The sequence below is a fragment of the Balaenoptera physalus genome (genome assembly GCF_965194825.1).
Source record: "Balaenoptera physalus genome assembly, chromosome: 7".
Taxonomy (NCBI): domain Eukaryota; kingdom Metazoa; phylum Chordata; class Mammalia; order Artiodactyla; family Balaenopteridae; genus Balaenoptera; species Balaenoptera physalus.
Genome location: NC_138886.1, coordinates 48,060,494 through 48,065,642, shown reverse-complemented (window position 1 = coordinate 48,065,642; position 5,149 = coordinate 48,060,494). Strand labels below are relative to the sequence as shown.

Here is a 5,149-nt window from a genome sequence, read left to right as displayed (position 1 = left end):
CCTCCCCTCTGGTAACCACCTGTTTGTTCTCTGTATCTATGACTCTGTTCCTATTGTCATTTGTTTTATTTTTTAGATTTCACATAAAAGTGAAGTCATATGCTATTTGTCTTTCTCTGTCTGATTGATTTTGTTTACCATAATACACTCTGGGTCCACACGTTGTCTCAAATGGCAAGATTTCACTATTTTTTATGGGTGATTAATATTCCATTATATATAAATATATGTATATGTGTGTGTGTGTGTATATATATATATATCACATCTTTGTCCATTCACCTATTGACGGGCATTTAGGTTAGCAGACTAGAACTTTGAAGCAGCTAATATAACTATTTCAAAGAATTAAAGGAGAATATGATGAGAATGACTCAACAAATAAGTAATCTCAGTAGAGAAGTAGAAACAATAAAAAGAACCAAATGGAAATTTTAAAGTTGAAATGACTGACTGAAATGAAACATTCAGTAGACAGGCTCAACAGCATATTTGAGATGACAGAATTAAAAAATCAGTGAACTTAAAGTCAATGGAAATTATCCAATCTGACAAATAAAAAAAAAAGAGGAAAAATGATTAAAATCTCAGAAACTTGTGGGACAACACCAAGCGTACCAACATATGTATAAGTCACAGAAGAAGAAGAGAGAGAGAGAGAGATGGAATAAAAAAATTATTTGAAGAAATGAGTGAAACTTCCTTAATTTGATTTTTAAAAATAACATTAATCTAACAATCCAAGAAGCTCAATGAATACCAAGTACTATTAGCACAGAGATCTACATCTTGACATGTCACAGTCAAAATGCTGAAAGTCAAAGACAAACATAAATATATCAAAAACAGTAGGAGAAAAGTGACTCATCACGTACAGAGAAGAACAATACAACTAATGGCTGACTTCTGATCAGCAATAAGATAGCCCACAAGGCAATGGAATGACATAATCAAAATACTGAAATTAAAAAACTGTCAACCAAGAAATCTATATCTAGCAAAACTATCCTTCAAAAATGAATAAAGGGCTTCCCTGGTGGCGCAGTGGTTAAGAATCCGCCTGCCAATGCAGGGGACACAGGCTCGAGCCCTGGTCTGGGAAGATCCCACATGCCGCGGAGCAGCTGGGCCCGTGAGCTACAGTCACTGAGCCTGCGCGTCTGGAGCCTGTGCTCCGCAACAAGAGAGGCCGTGATAGTGAGAGGCCTGCGCACTGCGATGAAGAGTGGCCCCCACTTGCCACAACTGGAGAAAGCCCTCGCACAGAAACGAAGACCCAAGACAGCCATAAATAAATAAATAAATAAATTAATTAAAAAAAAAAAAAACAACAACAAAAAAAATGAATAAAGACATTCCAAGGAAATAAAGACATTCCAAGATAAATAAAAATTCAGAAAAACTGTTGCTAGTAAACCTGCCTTATAAGAAATGCTAAATGTTGCCATTTGCAGCAACATGGATGAACCTGGAGGGCATTATGCTAAGTGAAATAAGTCAGACAGAGAAACACAAATACTGTATGATATCACTTATATGTGGAATCTAAAAAGTACAGCAAACTACTGAAAATAACAAAAAAGCAGCAGACTCAAACTAGTGGTTAACAGTGGGAAGAGGGAGAGGAGGTGCAATATAGGGGTGGGGAACGGGAGGTTCAAACTATTGGGTGTAAGATAGGTTACAAGGATGTATTGTACAACACAGGGAATATAGCCAATATTTTGTAATAACTGTAAATGGAGTGTAACCTTTAAAAATTGTATAACAAATAAAATAAAATAATAAAACTTTAAAACAAAAATTTTTTAATCCTAAAGGTAATCTTTTACACTGAAAGCAAATGACACCAGAGATAACTGAAATACGCTGGAATAAATAAAGAGTACTAGAATTGATAAATATGTATGATAAGAACAAAAGGCTATATGAGGAATTCCCTGGCGGTCCAGTGGTTAGGACTCCACGCTTCCACTGCAGGGGGCATGGGTTCAATCCCTGGCTGGGGAACTAAGATCCCACAAGCTGCATGATGCAGCCAAAAAAAAAAGAAAAGGCTAAATATATTTTTTATTTTCCTCTCAATTTATTTTAAAAACATACGATTATATACAGCAGTAATAATAACACTGCATTATAGGGATTAATGTATAACATATATGACAATATTAGTACAATGGCTTTGTTGGAACAAAGTTTCTACATTTTACCAGTATTGAGTCAGTACTAACCTGAGTAGACTGTGATAAGTTCAGATGCATGTTGTAATTCCTAGAGTAACAACTAAGAATATAACTCAAAAAAAATTTTAATTAACAGAGAAGTTGCAATGGTACACAAAAAGCTTTGTTTAACACAAAAGAAGACATTAAAGAGAAACAAGAAAACAAAACAACATGAGATATATGCAAAACAAATAGCAAAATGGAAGATGTAAATCCAAATATATCAATAATTACATTAAATGTGAATGAACTAAATACTTTAATCAAAAGACAGATTGTCAGACGGGACAAAAACCAAGATCCAATGAGATGCTGTCTACAGGAGACAAACTTTACATTCAAATCCACAAGCAGGTTGAAAGTAAAAGGATGAAAAAAAGATATACCATACAAGTAGTAACTTTAGAGAGCTGGAGTGACTATATGAATATCAGACAAACTAGACATTAAAACAATAAATATTACTAAAGCCAAAGAGGGACATTTAATAATGATAAAAGAGTCAATACATCAGGAAGATATAAATGTATACACACCTAAAAACACATAGTAATGAAAGAAAGAAACAAGTATATAAATTTCAAGGTAGCCTCCCTTACTGATTCCTTACATTTTCTGCTGAGTTCAGGGACTAAATTAATACAGTTTTGAAATATAGATTCACAGGGAGTTACACAGAGAGTACAGAGACATCTTGTGTACTCTTCACCTAGTTCCCCCATTGGTTAGATCTTACGCAATTATAGTACAATATCAAAACCAGGAAATTGATATTGGTATAATGTGTGTTTTTAATTCTATGTCATTTCATCACATGACTAGAACTGTGTAACCACTGCCACAATCAAAATACAAGACTATTCCGTCACAAGTATCCCCCTCATGCTACCCCTTAAGCCCATACCTACTCCCTTCTCCCCACCAACCCTAACCCCTAACAACCATCAACTGGTTCTCCACCTTTATAATTTTGTCACTTTAAGAATTTTATATGAATAAAATCATACAGTGTGAGAAATTTTGAGATTGGCTTTCTTTTATTCAGCATGAGATACTTCCAAGTTGTTGTATCACTAGCTTGTTCGTTTTTCATTGAGTAATATTCATGGTATAGATATATCAGAGTTTGTTTAATGATTCACGTATTCTAAGACATTTTGTTTCCTGTTTGGTGCTATTACAAATAAATCTACTGTGAACCACTGCATACAATTTTCTTCTGAGGACAAAAATTTTCATTTAACTGGAAAAATATGCACAAATGTGATTACTAGATTATATAGTAAGGGTATATTTCATTTTTTTAAGAAACTACCAAACTATTTCCAGAATGGCTATACCATATTACATTCTCAACAGTGATTTAGAGATCCAGTTTGTTAGTATCCTTGCCTGCATTTGGTGTTCTTACAATTTTTTATTTCTGCTGTTCTAATGGGTATGGAGTAATATCTCACTGTGGTCTTTTTTTTTTTTGGCTGTGTTGGGTCTTTGTTTCTGTGCGAGGGCTTTCTCTAGTTGCGGCAAGTGGGGGCCACTCTTCATCACGGTGCGCGGGCCTCTCACTGTTGCGGCCTCTCTTGTTGCAGAGCACAAGCTCCAGACGCACAGGCTCAGTAGTTGTGGCTCACAGGCCCAGTTGCTACGCGGCATGTGGGATCTTCCCAGACCAGGGCTCGAACCCGTGTCCCCTGCATTAGCAGGCAGATTCTCAACCACTGCGCCACCAGGGAACCCCTCACTGTGGTCTTAATGTTCATTTCCTTAACGGCAAGGGATGTTTTACATCTTTTCATGTGCTGATTTGCCACTTGTTTATCTTCTTAGGTGAAATGACTCTTCATGGTTTTTGCCCACATTCTAATCAGATTTCTTGTTTTCTATTACTGCTGAATTTTGAGAGTCCATTACAAATTCTAGATATGACTCCTTTATCACATATGTAGTTTGCAAATATTTAAATGTAAAATATAAAACTATAAAACTTTTGGAAGAAAACATGAGAGAAAATCTTTGGAACCTAGGGATTGATCAAGAGCTCTTGGACATACCAAAAAGCACCATTTGCTTTGTGACCACCTAGAGGGGTGGGATAGGGAGGAGATATGGGGATGTATGTATATGTATAGCTGATTCACTTTGTTATACAGCAGAAACTAACACACCATTGTAAAGCAGTTATACGCCAATAAAGATGTTTTAAAAAAATTTTTTTAAAGCACCATTAATAAAAGAAAAAAAATCAATAAATTTTCACCAAAATTTTTAAATGTTGCTTTGTGAAAGACCCTGTTAAGAGAAATGTTAAGAAAATGGAATGGGAATGCTGTGAGAAGCAGGTATGAAATACCACGTGCTGTGTACATTTAAGTTTACGATCCATTTTGAGTTAATTTTTGTATAACATATAAGATTTTGGTTGATTTTTTTTTTTGCCTATTGACATCCAGTTGTTCTAACAATAGAAAAGACTATCATTCCTCCATCTAAGTGCTTCTGTACACTTGTTAAAAATCAGTTGAGCATACTTTTGTTTGGGTGTATTTCTGGGTTCTCTGTTCCATTCCATTGGTCTAAGTGTCTATCCCTCTGCCAACCACACAGTCGTGATTACTATAGTTTTATAATGTCTTGAAATAAAGTAGGATGATTCCCCCCACTTTGTTCTTATTTTTCAAAATTTTTTTAGCTATTTTAGTTTCTTTGCCTCTCCATATAAAACTTAGAATGATCTTGTCTATTTCTATAAAATACCTTGCCAGTTAATACAGTTCTAGGGGCTAGAATACAGCCCCTTGTACAGTTAATACAGTTCATTAAGTGCATATAGGATTCATCCAGAGCTCCTTCTGCCTAAGTAGTCATGCCTATGTGACCCCATACCCAACTGTTTGAATCTGGAGTGAACATCTGACTCAGAAGTA

The 5,149-nt window shown here is 35.3% G+C and overlaps 1 long non-coding RNA gene across 1 annotated transcript; it reads right to left on the bottom strand.

Annotated features, from left to right (window-relative positions):
• Positions 1-216: 216 nt before the first annotated feature.
• Positions 217-3,695, bottom strand: LOC309665014. Its single transcript, XR_014266156.1, has 2 exons — positions 1,330-3,695; positions 217-1,003 (listed from the first exon to the last, which is right to left on the bottom strand). It is a non-coding gene; the product is annotated as an uncharacterized lncRNA (long non-coding RNA).
• Positions 3,696-5,149: the final 1,454 nt, after the last annotated feature.